We start from the raw sequence: 26,465 nt of genomic DNA, 5'->3' as shown, positions 1-26,465 counted from the left end.
ATTTTCAGATTAAAATTTCCTGACTATTCCCTATTTTCGCTGACCATTTTAAGAGATTTTCTCTGACTTTTTGAGGCCAAATTTTTTATTTTATACTTCACTTTTATCAGAAGTTAATAAATTTAAATGGACTTATATTTCAGTAAGGAGGTTATTGCAATGTTGAAAATATTTGCAAAACTTTCAAGGAAGTAAATGATAATCATAGAATTTGTCACAGATCTAGAGTAAAATTACCTATAAAAAGTGTCAAGAGAAAATCTAATTCCCTGACATTTCCCTAACCTTTGACAAATTCTTAAAATTCCCTGACCTTTCCCTGACTTTTTAGGCCCATTTTTAAATTCCCTGACCTTTCCCCAACTTTGTAGACCCATTTTTAAATTATCTTACTTTTCCCTGATTTCCCTGTTTTCCTTGACGTGTGGCAACCTTGTCTTAATTTAAACGATTTAAATCATCTTTGAATCACGCTAAGTAATCATTTTAATTCCAGTCTACGAATTATTTGGTTACGGTTTCCATTTCTTACTTTTCGAAGGTACACTACCTTAAACACCCAGTTCTCAGTTACCTAAATACGTCGTTCAAACAGTGTGAAGACTCCATATAACAATTCAGGCGCAGTTTTCGACATTAATCGGAATATCAATATCCATATATCCTCTAATTTTTACATAAGAGTACTTGTCGCTGTAGTTATGTTAAAAACCAATATAGAACGTGTTACTATACGATTTTTAAATTTAGAATTTACTCCCTTTTACTAGTGGTTACTAATTATCTTTTATCATTTACGGCCTGCTACGAAAGACTAATTACGTAACCTTAATAGTGTAGGTTTCACCTACACTTGACACATACAGGGCGCTGCTTTGCTCCTTTGTCCAGACGCGTGCTTCACCGTAATACGCGGGTGTATTGTAAGTTTGGGCGATGCTTACGAAAGAAGCAGTAGCGTAGCCGGGATTTGGTTTCGGGGAGGGCACACAATGAAAAAAAGTAAAACAAAAAAAATTGTACATACAACCATACGTTTCGGGGGGGGCACGTGCCCCCTATGCCCCCCCCTGGCTACGCCACTGGAAAGAAGGCTTTGAATATTCATTACCCCTTGTACCCTTCGTTTGTATTGGCAGACTATATTCCCCCAAACTTACAATACACGGACGTATTACGGAGAAGAACGAACTGATCCAAGGGGGTAATGCAATACCCGGTATACCCCTTTCTGAGTCAAGATTCACTTATGAGCTAGTTTATTATTGGTCCACTGCGAGAATGAAGTGGCCCAGCGTGAGGTCCAAATTGGGAATAGCGAAGAATTAGGGGAAGGGGTAAGAACATATAGCAGTAGCGCGGACAAAGGGATGAAAACAGATTCTTTTGTAACGGGAAATTTCATCCAGCGATAATTACAATCGGAGTTAGAACGCGCGACAAAGACTAACACCATCCAACTCTCAGACCTACTTCGCTCAAATTTGCATATAAGTTGCGGGGAAAGCGCCCGGAGATTCGAGCGAAATTAAAATACAGGAAAGGAAGGAGGTTGGGTGGGAGGCGCCTGCGAGGCTCCAAGAACAATTGGAGCCATCTCTCGAAAACGGCAATCCGATAGGAGTCAATGAAACAAAGTTAGATTTCGCAGCAACCCAACCTTTTCCTCTCCCTCTAAAGTCTAACCTTTTGTCGTTGGGCCATAGATTTGGCTACCCTCAGGGAACGGAAAGCCATTGTCTCCTCGGTGCTCGGCAGCGCAGCGGGAATCTCGGGGGTAATTAAACGGAGGGGACTAGTATATAACGCTACAGTCGCGTGCACGGTTCCTAACCCCTTTAGAGCTCGCTGGACTCTGTAGATGTTTTCTACGGAAGTCAAAAGAGACCCTTTTCTGAATTCCCTTCTGCCCTTCGCGAGTCAACGCAATCCTATAAATGAAGAATGGTTGGATCTCGTAGAGCGCCGGCTTTTGATTCACGGAGAGAGCTTAGAATTTGGTGTGGCCTAGTTTAATTATAAAGTAGAGAGAGAGAGTGGCGAACCAAAACGTGAAGTACCCCTCCAAATAGATGCAAATTAGCCCATCCAAGGTTATGATTCAACTTCTCTCACTTCTAATTATATACAAAAAATATTTTATTTAGAGTTGTTAATTTCCGGAAAACTAAAATGCGGAAAATTTTCAGAATTGCTGAATTTTTGCCGCAAATCGGAAAAATAAAAAATTCAAACATAAATTACTTTTTAAGGGTTTTAAATGTTTTTACCTTTTTATCGATATAAAATTTCTAATACAATTAATAAAGTTACATTGTTAATCCAGTTTAAACTAGTCTAGAGGTTTAGTTTTACTTTTAGATTCGAAAAAATGAGGCTAAAATGCCGCTTTATTTAAATTTGCAAACAATATTAGACTAATCATGGAATGAAAACTTTTTTAATTTTTTTTTGGAAAAAAAATAAAACTAATTTTATTTTGAAGTTTGAAATTTGGTGCCGAAAACTGATACGTTTACATTTGAATGAATTATATTTATTATTTTTAAATTAATAGTATTTGGAAATTTAAGATTAGGTGTCGAAACCCGGTATCATTTTTAAACAGCATTGCATTTTTTTAAATTATTAGTATGTGGCAATTTAATATTTTTAAATTTGGTACTGAAACCCAGTACGTTTATTTTAATTTTAATGAATTGTATTTTTCCATTTAAATTATTAGTCTGGGAATTTGAAATTTCACATTAGCTTCTGAAAGTCGGTAAATTTATTGAAATTTCATTGCATTGTATTTTTTGTTTCAATTATTAGTATGTCGAATTTTAATATTTAAATTAGATGTTGAAATTCGGTAAATTTATTGAAATTTCATTGCATTGTATTTTTTTGTTTCAATTATTAGTATGTTGAATTTTATTTTAAAATTTGGTGTCGAAACTCGGTACATTTATTGAAATTTCATTGGATTGTATTTTTTTGTTTCAATTATTAGTATGTTGAATTTTAATATTTAATTTAGGTGTTGAAATTCGGTAAATTTATTTAAATTTCATTGCATTGTATTTTCTATTGCAATTATTAGTATGTTGAATTTTAATATTTAAATTAGGTGTCGAAATTCGGTAAATTTATTGAAATTGCATTGCACTGTATTGTTTTGTTTCAATTATTAGTAGTTATGTCGAATTTTAATATTTAAATTAGGTGTCGAAACTCGATAAATTCATTGAAATTTCATTGCATTGTATTTTTTTGTTTCAATTATTAGTAGGTATGTCGAATTTTAATATTTAAATTAGGTGTCGAAACTCGGTAAATTTATTTAAATTTCATTGCATTGTATTTTTTTAGTTTTAATTATTAGTATGTTGAATTTTAATTTAAAATTTGGTATTGAAACTCGGTAAATTTATTTAAATTTCATTGCATTGTATTTTTTTAGTTTTAATTATTAGTATGTTGAATTTTATTTTAAAATTTGGTGTTGAAACTCGGTAAATTTATTTAAATTTCATTGCACTGTATTTTTTTAGTTTTAATTATTAGTATGTTGAATTTTATTTTAAAATTTGGTGTTGAAACTCGGTAAATTTATTTAAATTTCATTGCATTGTATTTTTTTAGTTTTAATTATTAGTATGTTGAATTTTATTTTAAAATTTGGTGTTGAAACTCGGTAAATTTATTTAAATTTCATTGCACTGTATTTTTTTAGTTTTAATTATTAGTATGTTGAATTTTAATTTTTAAATTAAGTGTCGAAACTCGGTACGTGTTATTAATTTGCAATGTATTGTGTTTTCTTTTTAAATTATAATTTGTGTATAGAAGTCGAAAACAAAAGAAATATAATTCATAAATAACAAAGACTGGGCAATAGGTGTTTGGGGAATAAAAAACCCGGTATAGACCACGAGATAGAGAAATAGAGAATTGTTTTTTACTTTTTCCGAGACCACTTGGGCAAATGAAACTCTTGTTTTTCATCTCAGCCTTATTGTTTCTCTGTCCGTATCTCCGAGAAGCGAGACCAATCGAATGGAGAACCATTTTATAATCATTTTTCTTTTTCTTTGTTTACCCTCGATATAACGATACGCAATTACTTTATCAAGCTACGACAGCGCCACCAAACGGATTACAAATTAATTAAAAATCGTCCCCTGTAATTTTAGGCGAAACTATAAAGTAAATTTGGTCTTAGCCAACTTGTTAAAATGGGGTAACAAAATCACGTGACTACCATCTCACAGCCAAATTCGATTCGGTAACTCGTGTTCATAGTTGGCCGTGCGACGGTAAATTAAAAATATTCCTTCCAGATACTGCAGACAGCTAATTAACTTCAACTTTTTTATTAAAAATGTTTTAAATAATAATAATAATTAGATAATTTAGATGAATCGGTCAAAATTTAAAACGCCATTGCCCATTAGCAAAATAAAATTAATAATAGTTCGTATTTCGTATGATAGATGGCGCCGCAGTTCTCCACACAATCACGTGACTATCATCTTTTCAGCCCCCTGGACTTTATAGTTTTGCCTATTAGGCACTATACTCACAATTGTCAGTTGCTGGTTAAGAATGACAAAATATCTAGTACATTTGACGAATGGATACTAGCGCAAATTTCCTGTAAATCAGCGGTGGGAATTTCGGATTTGCCTTGTGTACGGATGAATTTCTGAGTTTGCCTTGTGTACGGATGAATTTCTGAGTATACCTTATGTAAATTCTGAAAATACCGTCTATTGCGTTATATTTAAAAGTGATAATTAATTAACATAGTTAAGATTTAAAAACAGTTATAATAATTAATTTTAGTAAGTGAGGCATACCTAAAAAAATTCCGTTTGTCAAATCTAGGGTAATTATAGAACGGGTAATGCCGAGATTACCACGTTGACGTACATAAACGCTCGATTTGATGATTGTTTAGGACCATAATACTAAATATACGCTATAATGAAGCTTAAAAATAATAATCTACATTAAATATTTATTGATCACTTTGAAATTTACGCAATAGACATTTCTAAAATGGATTAGCAACCTGTAGAGGTTAACGGTAATAGTTAGTGTAGGGAGCTGTTGGCTCGCGTGGCATGAAGGGCTTTCCACCACCCTCCTACGCATTGTAACCCGGCCACCTGAATTAATGGCTTCGAAAGTCGCTTGATGACTTAGGCCGAAGGTGGTGCCTTGGGTACTAGCCTAGCTGATTATTATTATTATTATTATTATTATTATTAATTCAACAGAAAATAGGCGAAATTCAAAACTCCCGCCGCCGATTTACCGAAAATTCGTGCTAGTATATCTTTCCGCCAAATGTACTAGATATTTTGCCTTTCTTAATCTGCAACTGAAAATAAATATAAGTATGAGAGGGTGGGGATTAGAATCTCTTGGTATTAACTAAAATGGCCTAGTCCCATATTATTTTGAAAAAGGCTAATTAAAATTGAGTGCACTCGATGTTTCGTCACAAGCCTATTTCCATTTCCATGGTAACGAGTTCATGTCGGCCATGACATTAAGATGCCCATGGTAATCCTTTGCCAAAGAAGATCGTGTGGTGTTTTCCATCGTCATCTGTCATGGCGGTTGTTTTAAGGCGGCACCGAATATATAAAAATACGCTATTCAAGGGTACGTTCAGTAACGCAAATCTGGGAAAAATCGGTTTGCTTGAGCGCTTATCGTCATAGTGACGTAGGAAATTACTGAACGGTGTTATTTCTAGTCAGCGCTGTTTGACGTCAAGACATCAAAAAAACCTTCTCTCCGAGATGGTTATTTTGACGAACATCGAATGCCCATCTTGACGTCAAATCGGCAACGTGAAAAATCGTACAGTAACAAAATTTTGGCATCGATTACTCATGGAACCCCAAGACTATAAGGGGTTTAATACTAAAAATTACATTAATATTTAAATTTGACATCTATCTGTTGGAAGGTTGCTTTATACCTGATTTAAATGTTAAAACTAACTTAGAGCAATTTGAGAGGCGTAGCAATGTTGTTAATGCCCTTGGACAATCTACTGACAAGGAAACTACCCGAGGTGTAACTCACCGATTTTGTTCAAACTCGGGGGTTAAGTAGGCCTTATTGAATCAAGAAAATTCCCTATTTAAATAAATTTTTTCTAGTTTTTGCATTTTAGAAATTTCCAAAATCCCATGTTTTTTTGGGTAAGGAATTTTCCATTTTGTGTTGTCAAAAACATTTTCGGTTGCCATGACAAAACTAATGCCCGTCTATCTAAAGTTTTTCTTTTGGGAATTTTCATGATTCATTAAGGCCTACTTAACCCCGAGTTTGAACAAAATCGGTGTGTTACACCTCGGGTAGTCTCCTTGTGAGTTACACAAATTTTGAGGTGTAATTTAACTATGGCTGCTCTGACGGCGTCCATTTTCGATATTCGCCACATCAGACGAATTTTTGGCCAAACCAGGGCACGGGGTCGCTAATGACATCTTCCCCAATATCTACACAAAGGGTTATTTTTATAGATAATAGATACAAAAAGGAAAAAAAAAAAAAAGCTGGGCTACATTTTTATCAGAGTCAAGATAAATGACTTTGGTTTACGGTAACATACTTTATAAAGGCCCCTTTTCTCGATTTAGCCCGACGGCATTCGATTCAAAGTCGGCAAATCCATGACCGATACGCAGGGACCAAGGCCTAGCTCGCATCCCAGCAGTCGAGTTTCGGTAATGAATATGATAATAAATGAAACGAACTAGTAAAAGAGAAAAAATCAATGAAATGTTTTTTCTCTTTTCCGATGCTTGAATGCGAGGGAATTTTTGGGAGATAAACCCGTCGCGCCCCCTTTTTTTGGTAAGGTACAGGGGTAAAAGGGAAATTGAGCGCCATCTTTATGGGAAGAGACTAGGCGCGCGCGCTACGAGCGAGAGTATCGATCGACGCGCTCCCTGTGAGGGAGTGGCATTAGTGAGAAATAAGAGCGGGGATGGCAAATTGATCGAATGCTCCAGAATACAATTCGAGGTCATCGTACTTTTAGGCCTTACAAAAGTTTAAGTACGCCGATAATGCTGTCGCCTTTACACCGGCTATAATCTTCTACTAGAAAATAACGTTTCATCGCGTTCATTTTACGGATTTTTCGGAGGGTAAAGGATTATTTAAGGAAATTTAATCTAGCTAACTTGGTTTTTATATTCAAAATCAGAATCGTTGGAATAAATATTCGTAGATTTAATAATGGGTATAAATTAATACACGGTTTTATGAGTAATTTAAGTAGCTTTGCCCACTGCTATCTACAATTGCAACAATTTATTCTATTACAAATCTGAATAGCTTTTAATTACATGGCGCTAGTAAATTTCAAAACATCCCTCTCATTTTAAATCCAATATATTGCAACTATCCGTTATCCGACCATCCGTAATTATAAACCTATTACTTAGCGGAAAGAGATACGAAATAAAAATTAGGTATTTTTACAAAAACACAGACGAATGAGAATCACAGGATGTTTGAAAAAAAAAACCCCTAGGTGCAGTTTATGGCAGCACAGTCTACAGTCATTTCTTTCTCGGCTTATCATTAACATGGTTCTATTCCTAACGTTGCAGAATGTATATATTTCTTTACTGTCATGGGAGTTTTCAAAAGTAGATAATTCCATTGGAGCAGTGGTATCTGACCAGTTATCAGGGTGTCGCTGCATCATTAGAGCTACTACCTTAAGGAACCCAACAATCATTTATATTTTCGTTGGACCAAAAGACATCTCCAAACGTAAGCGTATCTAAATAACAGGGTATAACTCGAAAAAGCAGATGCATATATACGGGCCAATCGCGTTTCTGCGAAAACCGTTCGGGTCTGTTTTGCCCATAGCGAAACGCGGTATAACGCGAATATGATTAATTCATAGATGTTGAAAGTCGCTTCTGTATATCGGGCATGTGTGGGAAATATAAGAGTCAAGGTGAACTGTCTGTATTATTATAACATCATTAGAATATCAAACCACTAATTTTCCTACACTATTAGATTGCAACTATGTTTCTCGGTTTCTCAAAAGTTCTAATTTGTGGTTCTGCATGAATTATTTTAAAGGTGTACTCTGTTTAGTCGTGCACTTATAGGGACGATACCTTATTTTTTACGTAATGTAATACATTGAAAAATACTCGCTAAAAATCTAACACCTGGTGTAATTAGCCTTAACTTCTGTTGTAAAATATTGATAACAAAAAAATAATATAAAATGGTCTGAAAATTATTAATGTTTTATGTACATAAGGCTCAATATACTGATAATCATAAGAATTTATTGTATGCTTAAAGCTAATACAATCAGGGCTTTCATCTACGATTTTGGGGTGTTATAGGATTTTGCGGGTGTTATAGGATTTTGCGGGTGTTATAGGATTTTGCGGGTGTTATAGGATTTTGCGGGTGTTATAGGATTTTGCGGGTATTATAGAATTTTGCGGGTATTATAGAATTTTGCGGGTATTATAGAATTTTGCGGGTATTATAGAATTTTGCGGGTATTATAGAATTTTGCGGGTATTATAGAATTTTGCGGGTATTATAGAATTTTGCGGGTATTATAGAATTTTGCGGGTATTATAGAATTTTGCGGGTATTATAGAATTTTGCGGGAATTATAGAATTTTGCGGGAATTATAGAATTTTGCGGGAATTAGAATTTTTCGGGAATTATAGAATTTTGCGGGAGTTATAGAATTTTGCGGGAGTTATAGAATTTTGCGGGAGTTATAGAATTTTGCGGGAGTTATAGAATTTTGCGGGAGTTATAGAATTTTGCGGGAGTTATAGAACTTTGCGGGAGTTATAGAACTTTGCGGGAGTTATAGAACTTTGCGGGAGTTATAGAACTTTGCGGGAGTTATAGAACTTTGCGGGAGTTATAGAACTTTGCGGGAGTTATAGAACTTTGCGGGAGTTATAGAACTTTGCGGGAGTTATAGAACTTTGCGGAAATTATAGAACTTTGCGGAAATTATAGAACTTTGCGGAAATTATAGAACTTTGCGGAAATTATAGAACTTTGCGGAAATTAAAGGATAGGACGGGAATTAAAGGATAGGACGGGAATTAAAGGATAGGACGGGAATTAAAGGATAGTACGGAAATGAAAGGATAGTACGGAAATTAAGGGATTTTACGGAAATTAAGGAATTTTACGGAAATTAAAGGGTTTTACGGAAATTATAGGATTTTGCAACTTTAGTACTATTCAACACGCAACAAAAACAGACAATGGAATTAATTAGGTTGTGTTGAACGTTACATATCACTCATGAGTCATTTCAAAAACACATCGTGGCATAGTTAATTCCGCATAACACAAACGATTCAATGAAACATTCACTCTATATGTTCCCTGGCAAAACGTGATTGACCGTTGTAGTTAGGTTGCAGTCAAACGCAGCTCAACATTTCCCCAACGTAGGAGGTCGAAGGGGGGGATATCTTCAACACTTTAATCCGAGACCAGAGAAGGGATAGTGTATAGAGTTTCGAGAGCAATTTTTCCACGCCATAGTTGCCACAATCACGCATTGGGGCGGCGGGGTCTAGCTGGCTCCCAAACCTGCCCCTCCTATTCTAGTCGCGTCGAGCTGTCGTCATTTAATATTCACACTCGGTTAAACATCTTGTAATTTACATGCAAATCAGTATTAGTCCGCGAGCAGCCCACGACGCGGCGCTGCAAACCGACGATACACCGTTCTCCTCCGACGAAATATAATACCCACGTGAATAAACCGTACATTATGCCAACCATCCCTTCCTTCCTTAATACTCCTACGCCAACAAAAAAATACCGATCATAGAGTTCCACTATGTCGTTCCTTATATAAAAAATGTACTCCCAATATAGTCTAAATGGTTTATCCGCCAATCTGAAAATATTTCTCACTCCATTAAGCAATGTTGGGATTTTTAAAAAGAGTATTCAAAGAAAAAAAAAAATTCACGTTCTTCGAAAAATTCTCGGCATTTTTGCCCAGCGCGATTTCCTCTCCTCGAAATGTCTTCGCCCAGAAAAGTCAGTATGGATTTTAAAGCATTCGCTAAGAAATAGTTGAAATATTAAGCCTTTGTAGAACCATCTTAGTTTTCTTCTTTTTATTCTCGAAACTCGAAGATAGTATATGTATTTCAAGAATATATATATATATATATATATAAAGGCTGATTCCGGACAACCAAAAGTCCCCAAAGTTTTGGGCCGGCTGTAAATCATTGAATCGGAGTTAGGAGCCAGGGGGGACGCAACGGGGGAGGGGGGCTAGTCCGATCTTTCGATGCAATTTGTAAGTGTCCAGAAACAGGCCCCGAAAGTCCCCCGAGCAACCCCGCTGTAGGCTTTGACATTTTCGGACGCTGTAAACAAATAACTTTTAGCTTGAATAATGGATCCTCGCCGTCGAAAATTTACTGGCCAACCTGCTGCGGAAAGTGATAAGGATGAATTTGATTATCCATAAACATTCGCGCGCCGAGCCCAAATTAATATTAACAGCCAAAGATTTAAAATAAATTACCTTTTTAACTCTTTACCGAGACGGGCGGTTGAGAAAGCCCTAGTTTTTGACTAAGGGTGTTACAAAATACCCAAATACATTTTTCGAATGTAGAAATGTAGAGGGATTATAACTACGGTGGTAAGCAAACCGCTTAGTCGTGGTAGGACCTTACACGCACCCCGATGTTAAGGGCGCGGTTCTTTAAACTTCTCAAATTATTAGATAGCTATTTTTACAACAATTTTCTATAGATTTTTATAAAATCTATAAATAAGTTATAATATACAAATATTTCTATAGAAATAAGTCTAAATTTCTAGTTATTTAAAAGTCCACAAAACATTTCTATAGAAATTTGAGTAATTTTTCTATAGGATTATATTTACAATTCTATAGAATAATGACTTTCTATACAAATATTTTTAAGGTTATTGAAATTTTCCATTTTAAATTCTATAAACTTTCTTTAGAAATTGAATTATAATTAAAATTCTATAGACTATTTAGAAATTGAATTATAATTACAATTCTATAGACTTTCTTTAGAAATTGAATTATAATTACAATTCTATAGAATTTCTTTAGAAATTGAATTATAATTACAATTCTATAGAATTTCTTTAGAAATTGAATTATAATTACAATTCTATAGACTTTCTTTAGAAATTGAATTATAATTACAATTCTATAGACTATTTAGAAATTGAATTATAATTACAATTCTACAAACTTTCTTTAGAAATTAAATTATAATTACAATTCTATAGACTATTTAGAAATTGAATTATAATTACAATTCTACAAACTTTCTTTAGAAATTGAATTATAATTACAATACTATAATCTAGAGACTTTCTATAGAAATTGAGTTATAATTACAATTCTATTGTCTAGAGACTTTCTATAGAAATTGAATTATAATTACAATTCTAGAGTCTAAAGACTTTCTATAGAAATTGAGTTATAATTACAATTCTATAGTCTAAAGACTTTCTATAGAAATTGAGTTATAATTACAATTCTATAGTCTAAAGACTTTCTATAGAAATTGAGTTATAATTACAATTCTATAGTCTAAAGACTTCCTACAGAAATATTATTAACGGCTATTGAGATTTTCTATACTTAGAATTTCTATAGAAACTATTTTTTAAATTAAATTCAAATTTAAACGTACGATTAGAAATTATCTACCCATTTACAAATTATTTCCCAGATTAATTTTTACGGAATTCCTTAACGGATTACAATAGAAACTTGGGCGATTACATAACGCAATATCCACAATTAATAGCGCATTTCCCCGGTATGGAAATCGATCGAGCAAAAGGCGTGCAGGTTTTCGCCGAAATTTAACACGTCTCATTTGCCTTCTCAACGCGCATGCAAGTACCCTTTTCCAAATCCAGCGCACGTTCCAGGCACTCCTTTCAGCGCGATGGATCCCCCGCGCCTGCCAGTGCTTCTCTTATTTTTGCGCCATTTTATATTAGATATGGGTGGAAAGTATACTCGCGAGGCCCGCCGCTAGAGGGGGCTTCGAGGAAGCGGCGACGGCTTGCGGCGTATAAGTTTCTCCTCTTTAGCCTAATGACGATTCAATGAGAGAACGTTCCCGCCGCCCTCTAGCGGGATCCCGGAGAAAACGCGTTTACTCTACTACTACTACTACTACCACCACCACCACCACTAGGCGGCGCCAATGCATCCACCCTTCCTCTATAGACGTATACGTATCAATACCTATATGTCTATCCTCTCAGAAATTCCGCATTAAAGTTCACTTTCACCTAAGAGAGCTTTTCTTTTTGAATTTGTTATCCGCCGGTAGTGGGCGACACCTGTTCGCCGGCTTAACGAGTTAAATTCTTAAAAACTAGCCACCTATCTGCTCCGTAACTGTGAAAAACTGCACGGCTCTTTACACTTCTTATTTACATATAAAATTAAAAAGTACAGACTTTCATATTTCGAGGTAAAATAATAAAATTAGCGCCGCGGTGTAAAATGGTACAACTATATATCGCCATCTACTGGACGAAATTTTAATAATATTCAAAGTGCGATACAAAAATTAACGACAAATATTAATACGAATTGTGAATATAATTTATGAAGCAATTTAGGAACTGCAATCTATTAATACCGTTAAAACATAATCATAGTATCATAAGTAAAGTAGTAAACGCAAATATGACTTTGAAAGATTAGTAATGACTGAGTAATTGGAAGTTTCATCATGCTGATAAAATTACTTAAATTACTGTCAGATTAATGTGAGGCCTCAAATTTGAAAATAGCTTCCTTCAGAAACGAAGGGGATATTTATAAAATTCAACTTACAATGTTAGTGTTACGATAATAATAATTTATAATTATTTTGATAGTGTTAAAAGTGCTTCATTTTTCAATAAGTCCATTTCTCAGACACTTTCAAAGGCTAGTATGATTTACACGCGCATTAGAGTAACAGACGAGCATTAAAACCATTATATTTATACTTATGGTATAATAATAAATAATCAGCTAGACTAATACCCAAGGCACCACCTTAGGTCTGTAGTCATCTAGCAACTTTTAAAGCCATTAATTCAGGTGGCCGGGTTACAATACGTAGGAGGGTCGTGGCAAGCCCTGCAAGCCACGCGAGCCACCAGCTATTGCCGTTAACCTCGACAAGTTTTTATGTAAGGGGAATCCGAACAGCTCGGGGGAAAACCCCTTAAGCCAGTGGGGGAGAGAACTTGCAAACTCAACGTGAAAGGAGTTGTTCCGAGTTTTCACCCAGTGCCACAAGCTGGGATCGAACCCGGCTCCTCTTGCTTACTCGTACTCCACCACCCCAGCTATTATAAAGGCAGGATGGTAAAATAGCAAACCACAAAAGAACTCTCAAGTATCTTTATCAGATACTTTAAAACAAGTGGCCCACCCCGCGATAACCTGAGAAATGGAAGAGTTTAAGAATGAAGGCAATCGTATACTGCCACTAAATAATGAGCGGTGTATTAAAATCTTATTATAGCTCGCCCCCTGGCGGGCTCTAACCGTAACACGAAGCTTGAAAAGTCATCAAATCTTAGAAGCGGGGAGAGTGGATATAAATGGCCTTCTAGGTTCAAGATCAGCTTCTAGGAACATCATTGACGCTTCCGACACAGTCAGCTGACCAAAGTCACCTCTTTCTCTCCGACGAATCGAGCCTTCGCTTACCCGCTACTACCACGATTCGCGGGCAACGGGTACAGTTTACGAGCTACGCCGAGAGATCCGGAATCTATTAAACGGAAACTAGCGAACCCCCCCAAACCCAACCCATAAAATAAGACCCATAAGAAGCGAGAGCGCGTGCAGACCCCCCCCCCCCCCCCCTTTATGGCCATTTATACGCTACGCTCGCCGGACCCTAATGCGCCATTTGACACATAATGATGCCGCGTTAATTAAGACATAAAGACAAGACCGCCGCCTATGTGTTTTTCCGACAAAAAGGCAAACGGAGGGCCGGCCTTTCGAGAGTGAAACGTACTTATGGCAGGCACTCGCGTTAAGACATTTTAATGGCCATACACGAGGTGTGCGCAATCCGAAAACTGTTTCATTAAATGGTTTATCTCTCTCTCTCTAAATACTCCGAAGGGATTTTAAATCTACATTTCATTTCGAACGTTTTACGAGAACGTTTTCATTACGCTTGAGAAATTCATTCGGCTCGCGTGTTTATAAAAACGCTCGACCAATTACCAGTACGACAAAAATTAAACACTCTTTCCTTAAGTACTTTAATTATTTAAAGCTTAATCAACAATGTTGATTTCGGAGGAGTAATTTAAAAGTTCGGCGCGCGAAACGAGGGTCGCGTTTACATTAGACATTTTGACCGGCTCCGCCCTTAAAAAGGAGGGCTTAGGGTTCGCGTTTATCATAATTATTTCATAGCCTGGAAATATTATCGCGAGCTGTGATGTTTGTCGTCAATTCAAAGCCTAGATTCCATCATTTTAGTGCAAAGGTTTTGTAAAAAATTAAATTAATTCTTAAAGCTAACAAACTTCAACGCGAACATTTAAAACACAAGAAATAATTGGTTGTAGGAGGAGTTATCTACACGTCTTGGTAGGAGGAGCTAGACACCATTTAAAGTGGTACTCACCATTTTATGCAAACATTGATACTCAGAATCCCCATTAAATCGATGCTTTACCAAAGTCAAGACCATCTTCGGCACTTAGGTTCACATATTTCAATGCTCAAACCTGATATTTCCTGTAAATAAACAAATAACACATTGAGTTTCCTTTCAAGAGAAATCCTATAGAAAATTACCCAAACATGTATATAATATGTACCGAGGGGCTGATCACTCCGCGTAATCTTTGTACAGAGCCGTACCTTTGACTGTATTAATGGGATTACGCGTATTCTTTGAAGTCCCTGCCTTTGGCAGTGCTAATCTAAGCGTAATCCGGTGTACAGACTTTCTAAGAGTGTTTAGCCCCTCGATATATAGTTGTTACCCAAACATGTATAGAATATATAGCAATTACCCAAACATGTATAGAATATATAGCAATTACGCAAACATGTATAGAATATATAGCAATTACCCAAACATGTATAGAATATATAGCAATTACCCAAACATGTATAGAATATATAGCAATTACCCAAACATGTATAGAATATATAGCAATTACCCAAAGGTCTATGGAATCAATAGAAAATTACCCAAACGTACCCAAACGTACCAAAACGTGTATAGAATCTAAAGTAATTACCCAAACGTCTATGGAATCAATAGAAAATTACCCAAACGTACCCAAACGTGTATAGAATCTAAAGTAATTACCCAAACGTCTATGGAATCAATAGAAAATTACCCAAACGTCTATGGAATCAATAGAAAATTACCCAAACGTCTATGGAATCAATAGAAAATTACCCAAACGTCTATGGAATCAATAGAAAAATACCCAAACATGCATACAATCTACAGTGAATTAGCCAAACATGTATACAATCGATAAGATAATTACCCAAAAAGTAGACAATTGATAAAAATTACCCAAACATGTAGACAATTGATAGAAAATTACCCAAACATGTTTACAATTTATTTAAACAACCGGGAACAGAGTGTTCCTTTCGAATCTATTCGAGTACAAATATTCTTAACCTGTAGAGGAATTATTAATTATTCTAACTTAACAACATGAATAAGCCTATTCGGTCCGTAAAAGGTGGGCATTAGGCCCAATAAGACGGGTACGTAAAAGAGAGCACGTTAGGTTCAATAAGCTTATTCGCGTGTCTTGACCTCCACATTTAAAATAATGGTTCCGGGCTTGCTCGCTTAACTTTCGGGGTTAGCGGTATCAAAATTAAAGGAAAACGTTGTCTAGGGGAATTTTTAAATACTTAATTAATTAAAATAAGGAGTAAACCAGATTTTAGAGGGTTGCCAAAAACATTCACACATTTAATGGAATCAAATTGCATAACTGACATTGAAATTAATTAATTTTAATGAAATGATTTTCTTTAAACGAATAGGGGGCCTTAATCTTAACCACATTCAGTGGTGTGTGCACACTTAAACATTAGGGGGAATATATTAACGCTTTATGAGCATTACCAAGACTAGCACTATTTAAAACAAGATAACGGCCCATATGGGTCCGTTCGAAGGTTACATTAACGGCAGCAAGGCCAAACCAATCAGAGATTGAGTTTTGTAAGTTTTATAATATACTTATATTATCCGAGCGAAGCTCTATATCGGCGGCGGTCCATTCTTCCAACGTTCGAGTTGCGCTTGCTGATGGTGTCCATGCTTGGAGCCGGCGTCCGATTCTGGCTGGTACGGCACTCACTGGGGACGACCGCGGTAAATTGGTTTATCTTTTTAAGAATTGCACATTTCACCCGAAAGACGTTTACGCGACGCTCATTAATCAGGGATGTCTCGCATATTTTAAATCGCGGCTCGACACTCAAAAGGCTCTGAGAGATTTTTGCCTTCACCTTCCTCTGGGCCGGTCACTCCGATCTACCGTCTCTCCGTAGAGTCCGAAAGATAGTCGTTCATGAAAAACGTCACCCCTACGTCATCGGGTTTTTCTTCAAAAATCCCAACTACACATTCCACAAAACTCGCGCACACCAATATCCGTTTTACAAAATACAGTACATTTTGGAAAAGTTTTTATATATTCATGTATGGTATAAAAGAGGCTTGGCACCCTCGTTATTTTTGGTTTCTTAAATAAAAAAAGGAAAATGATGGGAATCGTGTTTTCAACTGAAGGGATTAGGGGATTAACCCGCCAATCCCGAAATGGAAAGCGAGTCAATATTGTTTGGGCCGAATCGTTTAGGAAGGGCTCTGGCCAGGGGGTCCCTCTTCGCGAAACGAACTAAAGGCAGCGACAATGGGAACCATCGTCGCCGGCAGGCCTACGCTACCAGCACGTGCACCTGCAGGAAACTGGAAGCACTGTCACTGACTTTAAAACCATATTATTTTATATTTTAATTGCAAGGGGTTATTTGATTAAATTTGATATCTAGCGTATATGCCTTACATTTTTCGTTACAAACCTAAGAATTTAAAACGGCCCGAGATTAAAATTTTCTTATCTACCTTCGAACGGATCGAGGGTGAAAAATATCTCGAGACAAATCAGCCAAACTGCATTTTAATATGAACGACTTTTAACAAGCATCCAAAATTTCGCTGGACTTTGGTTCGTGTATTTATTTTGCCATTAGCGGAGAAGAATCTCTATGGAAGAAACTTGGCTCGTTTGTTTTATCGAACTGGCATAGATTTTTTGAAAGAAAGAAACGCGAGGCATTTCGAAGGGCTGGTAGGCTTAAAAATCTTGGGAGGTACCTTGTACCCTCCATTTTCTATTTATCAGATTTTCGCGGAAAGCGAACACTGGGGGTAAAAATGGGGGTAGAACGAGAGCGCAACGGCAGAGAAAGAAAAAGGAAGCATTTAAAATTGCATCAGGGTTTAATTCTTAGGCACCATTTTCTCGAGCCGTTGGAAAGAAAAGGAAAAGAGTAGGGGGGGATGACGGGGCCCATAACTTATCCCCCCCTTTTTGGAAAGGGGGCACCCCCCGACAGACTCTCTTTTAGGTTGGCGCAGAACTGGCTTGGCAAAATTCAAACCCAGACTGAAGAGAGATTAGGGATACTTTTGATAAATGGGCCAGCCCCGCAGTTCTTGGACAATGCAGCGAGGGCCTTATCCGAGGGGCTTTGCGCGTCTTTTCCGAGGAATATCTGTTCGGAGCCGAGGCGAACGGCGGATGGCCGAGGCGACGCCCATATCTCAGGTGTCAAGGAGACTGCGAGCGCATTCATCAACCTTAAGCCTGCATCGCAAAACACGCCAAGCCTGTGCCTCGTGTGTGCCTGATACATTTACGCTACCATTTGTCATCGACGCATGCGCTTATAACACCCCCTTCTATCCCCCCCCCACGTGGAGGCTGAGACACCGCAATCAGAGGAATACCCTTCGAAAGAAATTACATCTCCCTGTCTCCCCCCCCTATTTCCTGACACCCTGGCGTACAATAAACACCAAGAAAAGTCCCCCCCCCATCCCATATTTTCTAATTTGAGATTAATACTTTGAAAAATGGTGATTAATGAAGATCCAAATATGTTACCGTCGGTATGCAAATAAGGGTTACCTTCCTTCCTTCGTTAAGCCTTAATATATTGCTTCGAATTCTTTGACATTATTTACTTCTGTTATCCCTCAGATCCTAATTTTTTTATGATCTACATTTCGTTTGGTTAAATAATAATTGGAATTGGTATTATGGAGACAATTTAGTTGTCCTTATAGCTGCCTCCGTCAGTTTTTGATTTTTTAAAACTTTAGTGCCTTGTTGTAGTTTTGGAATTTTAGGAATTAACTGTCAGGTTATGAATCAATAAACGGGTAAAAAGTTCGTATAAATGCCGCTTAAAACCTGTACAAAAAACAATAGAAATTTCATAGAATTGTATTCAAAATACTATAGAAAAATATGAATCTATAGAAATTATAATTTTTCTATAGGAATAAAAAAAACCTATAACTTTCCTACACAGATATTCTATAGAAAACGTTAGACTTTTATTATATTAAATAAGATTTTATAGAAAATCTATTGAAATTAGGAATCTATAGAAATTTGTATAATTTTTCTATAGGAATCAACAAACCAATAATTTTATCAAATTTATATAAGATTTTATAGAAAACCCATAGAAAGCTATAGCAAACCCATAGAAAGCTATAGAAAATCCATAGAAAGCTATAGAAAATCCATATAAATCTATAGAAAATCCATAGAAATCTATATAAAATCCATAGAAAATATTTGTACGCGTATATATACTTTCGTAACACAAAAAATACTTAAAAGGGGAAAAAGCAGAGGTCATAGGCAAATATTAGAATTACGTCTACAAAGAGACTTTGAAAAAAAAATGTAACTCTAACGACGTGTTCTTTTGGTTTCAGACAAATCCGATTTATTTGGAGCAAAAAATGTGACCCGGAGGCTGGTCGGCAAACGAAAAAGGAAGGAAACAGAGAAGGCAAAGGAACCGAAATGAGAGACCAAAAGGAAAAAAACGACTCTCTCTCTCTCCAATCGAAGACCAGAAGAATTATCTTTAGTTCTTGTATTGGTTTTCTGTCAAAGAATCTTTCCGGCGCGATCTCCGACGTCGAAGGAGGCCACGCCACTGTCCAAACAGGCTTTGTGCCATTCCTTTCGGGTTGTCTTTTGGTCTTGGAAGGGCTGGTCCGCCGCGCTTGGCCGCTCGCTTGAAAAGAAGAGGAGCCAACGACGGAGAGAAAGAGGACCACATGAAGAGACAACTGGGGGTTTTCTTCCGCGCAAAAAGGGGAACGAATTGACGCTTGATGGACGATCAACAAAAACTAAAAGGGGTCCCGAAAGGGACACGCCACACACAAGAGACAAGAGAGGATAAAAGACACGCGCGGAACCCAAATTAGGACTATTCTAGTATACCCTTCGATAATCTTTCTCGCAAAATGTATCTTTTTAAGTCGATCCTTCAACCATTACTGATTGCAGGTGCATCTGCTATTAGATAATGCTTTTCCTTAATTAGGGAAAAGTTTTCATTTGTTTTACAGGAAATGAACGAGACGAAATCGAACGTGAGGAGGTAACAAATACCATTTCTTTAGGGTACACGTTGATTCATAAGGTGGTTTCTTTTCGCCTGTCCTCTTTTTATACTAAAGACTGGTTTTCACGGGGGCAAAAACGCCACAGTGGTGAGCGTCAACGTAAAAATATTGTATTAGGCCTTACGATAATTTTTCGCGTCGACGTTCACCTTGGTGGCTTTTTGCCCTATTGAAAACCAGCCTTAAAACGTTTTATTCTCCTGTTCCGGAGATAAGAATTACTGAAAAGGAGGTGTAAAGAGAGTAAATCGGATTTTGTCGTCTGCTAGCCAGAATTTATCTGCTAAAAAGGCCACAGGCAGCCATTTTGGAAGAATGTTTTTACTCCGACTCCAACTATTCGCCACCACATGTAGAATCGGAGTAAAATTACGTCATAGCCTTACTCTTCTTGCAATACTCCGAAATCCAACTGGATCTGATCATACCGACTACACTACCACCAAGAATATACGTATTTCTGCTTAAGAAGCATGACTATATCAATCCTCCTTATGCCTATAGGCTCCTTCCACCATCAAATCATTCCGCTATCTTATTGGTTCCCAAAACCTGACGTATTCTGACGTTCCTCCTTCAGGTCCCCCCAAAAATTCGACCATGACGTCCTCATAGTCATTCTTTCTAACAAGGAGACATCTCAAGGTGTTTTTCCCCGATTTTTTTCAAACTCGGGGGTTAAGTAGACCTTCATGTACCTTGAAAGCTCCTAAAGGGAAAAGTTTCAATGGCTTTTCGTGTTTCCATGGCAACAAAAAAGGTTTTCGAGAACTCAAGTTTAAACTTTATCTGCGTAAAATAGCATACCAAAATCACGGAAACCACTTTGACGTTTTCAAAAAATTTAAAAATTGGAATTTTGCCAAAACAATTGGGTAAAATCGATAAAAATGGGTAAAATCAATAAAATTTCGGTAAAATCGTAAGGGTTTACAATCCGCGATTTTGCCATGCTATTTTACGCAGAGAAAGTTCAAACTTGAGTTGTCAAAAACCTTTTTTGTTGCCATAACAAAACGAATGGACACTGAAACTTTTCCCTTTAGCTTTCAAGGTACATGAAGGTCTACTTAACCCCCGAGTTTGAAAAAAATCCGGGAGAAACACCTCGGGATGTCTCCATGTAAGTATAAATAAATTCAAACTTGGAACACTTCAAACAATGTAAAGCGATACAGTTTGTAGTAAAAATTGCAACGAAAATATAACGGGCTTAAAAAAAATGAGTAATGTTAGGAATAAACATCAAGAGGGCGTCGATGTCGCCGCAAAAATATATGTATAATAGAATAACTTATCCCTGGGCTTTTGGAGTTTCGAGTAGATAGCTTTGGAAGGAAGTACAGTAGCGGGGAGACGTTGTATTCACTCTTGAGCGGGGGTTTTTCCTCCATTTCTAGCACCCTTCAAATGGGGAAGACAATTCGTGAAAAGAAAGACACCACTCTTCGTAATGTATCCGTCTACGGAAACCAGTCGTCATTACCTCAGCCCCCAGCGTCGAGGTGGAGACACAGCGCGGTACGCAGCGAGGACGTAGGTACAATCAATATATACCCGGGGGGAAACTGTTTGATGGTTACGAGGTCGGGGGTGCCCTACCCTCGTGGTCTCTTCAAAAAGCGCTCTTCTTTCTTATAAAACCTTTAACACCCCTGGAAACTTCACTCGGAAGCGAAGAAACTATTTGAGCCTACGACAGCTCCTTTTGCACGACACCTCTTTCGAAACACTAAGCCTTCATATCGAATTCTCTTCTCCTGGTATATTACCAAAAAAGTATCACTGGCGAAGGAGAGCAAAGGTTGTACAAGAGGTTGAGTTCCCCTGACAAACTTTACCGTTAAACGGAGTGGGTTTTGGCAGCAATACTCAATGTATCTTGGATAAATGTTTACCTCCGTTTTTGGGTCCTTTTCGATTACCAGTTCCAAGGGTTGCTTTTTTTCGTCTTTTTTCGGACGAGTGGTACCAAAAACGTGACAAAAATTTCTAGGTTGGCTATTATTTTTATAGATGGACGTGGTGGATGAAAAATAACAAATAGCTAGGTTATTTCCCAGAGCTAACAGATTCAGTCACTGTCGGAAATAGTCTTCTATGTTCGCAAATTTCGTATTTATACATGGTATTTCAAAAGGTAATGCAGAAATTTTAAGGAGTTGTAGGGGGTGAGTTGAGAAGTATGCCTGTTTTTTCCCCATTTTCCTACGATGAGTTAAAAGAGCGCCAGAGAGTTTCAAAGTGTGGCCTACTAGCCCCTGAAGTAGGCTGCGACCAGCGCAAAACCAAGCAGCAAGGACTTAAAATACTGTTTAAGTTAACTTTTTTACGCTGGTTACCTCGATTTGTTTTCAAAGTCCATTTTTACCTATCACACGAACCCAAACCTTAATGTTCGCATTTCCCTGCTGCTTGGTTTTGCGCTTTTTGCAGCCTACTTCCAGGAGCTAGTAGGCTACACTTTGAAGCTCTCTGGCGCTCTTTTAACTCATCGTAGGAAAATGAGGATAAAACAGGCATACTTCTCAACTCACCCCCTACAACTCCTTAAAATTTTTGCATAACCTTTTGAAATACCCTGTATAGATTTTAAAGGTGTATCATATTATAAAAATTAAACTTTGCGCTCTCAAATATTCAATAACGTATTTATTTCTACTTATATTCAATTTAGTTCAATGAACTTCCGTATTTATGGTGAATGATTGTCACTAGATACGTAAAAATCAAGTCGAAGCAGATAATTTTTCGATTTAGTTTTAACTACATTTAATAATTACCCTAAATGCAGAATAAGTTTCCATATTTAAGAGGAAATCACATAATTTCCTATTTCCAACATTAGGTTTAACAGGCGCTAGTTACATTAAAAAACAAGTTGCAGAACGTGTTTAAGGGGGAAGACTACAGTGGTCATTGTCTTGTTTCGCGCTATTTCAAGCTGAACTGTTTTATTTTTGTGTTTTAACTTATAAAATTAATATTGATGTGTAGATCAGCCTCTTGTTTAGTGCTTAAAATAATTTTGACAATTTTAAATTTCAAAGTAATTTAATTATTACGTTTTAATTCGGACCCCCAGAGCTAAACAAGTTGGGCAAGCGCCCAAACTACCCTTTAGTTATAGCCTTATATCTCGTTAACTATTAATATTAGAATTATCAAAATTATTTTAAGCACTAGAGGAAGGTTCAGCCTATTAATAAAAATATAATTCGATTATTTAATTGTTAAAACTAAAACGTTCAGCTTGAACGAAAAAGGGGTTTTTACTATATTATTCCCCCTTAAAGTAAGGTAACTCTACCACCCTAAGTTCGTGACTAAGAAATCAATTTCGCCAATTCAATGAAGATATACACAGTCAGGAACAAGTCCCGATTCTAGTAAATTCACATTTTTCGCCAGCAAACACAGCCAAGGTATAAGGTCTTCAACCCTCCGCCGTATAAATCAAAGGAACGTTCAATGCTAATTCGTATTATATAAAAATCTTTTAAAATGTTCGGCAATTTTTTTCCGCAGCTGGAATTGGAAAATCTCACGAGTAGGCGAGTTCACCCTCGCTAAAAATCAATTGGCATTTTCACCGTCGCTAAAAATCGAACAATAGGCACCCAGAAAGACCCAAAAATAGTTTTACAATGTAGAGCTAATATTGATTGCGGCGCCACCTATGAACGCGACACACCAACCATTATACGCAAATCTCGAGGGGTTTTCTATAGACCGTTGTTCAAAGGACGCCTTTACATTGGGTACGATCAAAATATTTTATTCCAGAGTTCTATACGTAAAAAAAACGAACATATTATTCAACTATTCTCCTGACCCCTTATTATTTTATTTGGATTTTTCCGCGACTCGTCGAAAAGGTTTTCCCGATTTTTCCGATTACACGAATAAAAAGAGCAAAGTTCTTATTTAATCCCAACAGGTTTCGATCTAAGGATATACTTTCAAAAGCGACAAACTAAAAAAATAAAATGAGAAAACGTTATAAATGGGTGTTTTTTCCTGTACGGAGATTTTTTTATCCGCATCGACTCTGATTTCAATAGAAATAGGATAACTTTTGTATCGTCTCTAAGTTATGCGCGTGTTTCCTTTAAGATATTTATGTTGGCATTTTGAATTCCACTTTTTCGCTGTATCTAATGAAATTCAAGTACTGTATCAACGTCGAAGCATTTCGGAACCAGCCACTCTTAAGCGGTCATCGTATTTATTTCCCAATTGAAATATTTCCATAAGTTATAACAATAATGTGTTTATATTTACTTAGAAAGAATTATTTGTTGAGGCGATTCACGGACTTCCTGGTCGAATTTTCCCCCAGCGAAAAAAAAAGTGCTCTTCAATTAGCTTAAATTTTAAATGAATTAATGAACAAATTCTGATGAACAATCTATTAAGTTCTTAAAAATTATTTCTTTAGAAATTAAGAAAAAACTTTTTAGAATATGTTCTTTACTACCTAAAGCACATTTACAAGATTTTTATAGAGACAACTCTAGAGTTCGGCGTTTCGATAAAAATTAACCACTTATTTTATTCTTATATTTATTTATTTGTTGTTGATGTCAAACAAATAAATAAATTAATATCCATAACCATGGCATGTTAAATCGTTGTTTACGCAGAGCGCTCTAGACGACTCTATGGAATCTATAGAAACATTTGAACTTTTCTAAAGATATTCTAAAAACATATTTTGAAAAAAATTACCCATTTGCTAAAGACAATTTTTGAAATCTTTACTAAATATAATAAAGACCATTTTCGCAAATTATCTAGAAACATTCTATAAAACCGTTTGAATACATGCTATTATTAAAAGCATGGAAATACACTCTGTCGTGTGTACAACGTGAAAATTCGGTTATAATTACGAAAAAAGCGCATTAATATCAAACGGAGATAATCCCCTCGCTGAAAAATGTGAGTTTGGGATTATTTGAAATGTTTTGGTATATGTACATAAGCCTTCTTTGAGAGGAGGTTTTTGACGTCGTATAGCTAACATTAGATCCTTTCCGAAAGCCCCTCTTTTGAGAAAAGCGTATTCTTCGCCAGCAGATTAATCGAAAGCGAACGTCACCCAAATTTATCATCTTCTTTCTAAACACGAAGAATATCCTTAAAGATCCCCAGCTCGGCTTTGTATTCTTTTCCAGAGTACAGGAACCAGGATGCTATTGGATACCGAGGGTTTTAAAATCCCTTAACGGAGTGGGAAGGCGAACCATCGTCTTTGAGGCCTCTCGCGTTGACCAGAGTACCAATCGGCGATGTCAATATAGGTCATCCGCGTCCAATCTTAAGACGCTCCAAGGTTGACACGCGGGTTATCTCTAGCGTTACCTCCGAATTTCTCCGGTTGGAAATTTCGGGGAACGTTCCCCGCTTCTGGATTTGGCCCACCCGCCTTCCCGGGATATCAAAGAATGCTTTATGCGGAGACCAGATCCATTCGTCACTTTCACTCGTGTCAGGTCTCAAGATGGAATTTATTGAGAGGTACACACGTAACGTAAAAAGGAGAATTTTATACGTCTATAAATCATCGAATTTTCATAGAGCAAGGTCATCCTGCAGGGGAGACTTTGATTTGGGGGTGGTAGCTACGTCACTGACCTCTATCTCTGCGGGTGTTGGGGTGGAATACGATACAAAATTGTCCCTCAAAATGGCGGGAATTACGTTTACAAGTACAACTTGAACATTAAGTTTTTGGAAATCGGTTCCCGGTGAACCCGCTGATAGTTAAATTGAAAATAAATTACGGTTCGACGTAGCTATAATTTTTTTTTCACGTACGCGATGTTGGATTAGTTGATTCTTTTATTTGGGGTAGTGGCTACATTTTATTGCCCAATGAGACGATATTTAAATATTTTATAATATTTTTTTAGATAAATTATTAACAAACTATTGATGTTTTTAATATAATTGGGAAAAATATTGCATATAATTTATAACTTTCGAATTCGATCTACACTTGCGTAAAAATTACTTAAAATACATCAATTCATAGGGTTAACATTAATTGCGAAACTGTTTTACTTCAAATATTTTAGGTAATAGTTGCCAATCTATTTAAAAAAAAATTAAAACTGCTATTTTTGGTTTGTTCAACAAAGCATGTAGTACACTTTGATCTTCTTAAAGGCTGATAAGATATTGCTTAAATAGACTGACACATTCCCGTAGACTTAACATTGTGAACTTTGACCTCGGATATCTTAGGTCACTGTGGGAAAATCACATTTCAGCCTTCGTTAGGATAGGGGTCTCGTTAGTTCTTTAGACACGCAAGTTTCTATTACATTTTATCCGATTTAGCCATTTCTAATAATTCAAATTCAATAGACCATTCAAAAATATCACAAAGACTATTCGACTAAGTTTGTGGGACTAACAACCATTTTTTTGGTTTCAAAACATTAGCTTATTTTCAGTCTTTGCGTTGGCCAGACATGTTATATTTTTGAAGGTATTTCTAGACATTTTTCCAGATAAATAATTATATATCCGTCGAAAATCTGGCCAAACTTTCACACCCCCCATAATTTATATTATAATTATAGCTGATTTTCTAGAACACTTTAATAAATTATACAAAAAAAGATAGTTTAATTTTATATAATTGATAAACT

General features: G+C 36.4%; 1 protein-coding gene across 2 annotated transcripts in view; it reads right to left on the bottom strand.

Moving 5' to 3' along the window:
* Positions 1-26,465, bottom strand: part of LOC149922856 (uncharacterized) — a 296,008-nt gene that overhangs the window by 76,996 nt on the left and 192,547 nt on the right. For both annotated transcript variants that reach the window (XR_016477147.1, XR_016477148.1), the window contains one exon: positions 14,719-14,831. The gene's annotated coding sequence lies outside the window, so the exon portion shown is untranslated. The remainder of the gene's footprint in view (positions 1-14,718; positions 14,832-26,465) is intronic.

This window comes from Leiobunum rupestre, chromosome 11 (assembly GCF_980474605.1).
Source record: "Leiobunum rupestre chromosome 11, qqLeiRupe1.1.hap1, whole genome shotgun sequence".
Classification (NCBI taxonomy): domain Eukaryota; kingdom Metazoa; phylum Arthropoda; class Arachnida; order Opiliones; family Sclerosomatidae; genus Leiobunum; species Leiobunum rupestre.
The sequence above is the reverse complement of the archived record's forward strand: the minus strand, read 5'-3'. Positions and strand labels throughout refer to the sequence as shown.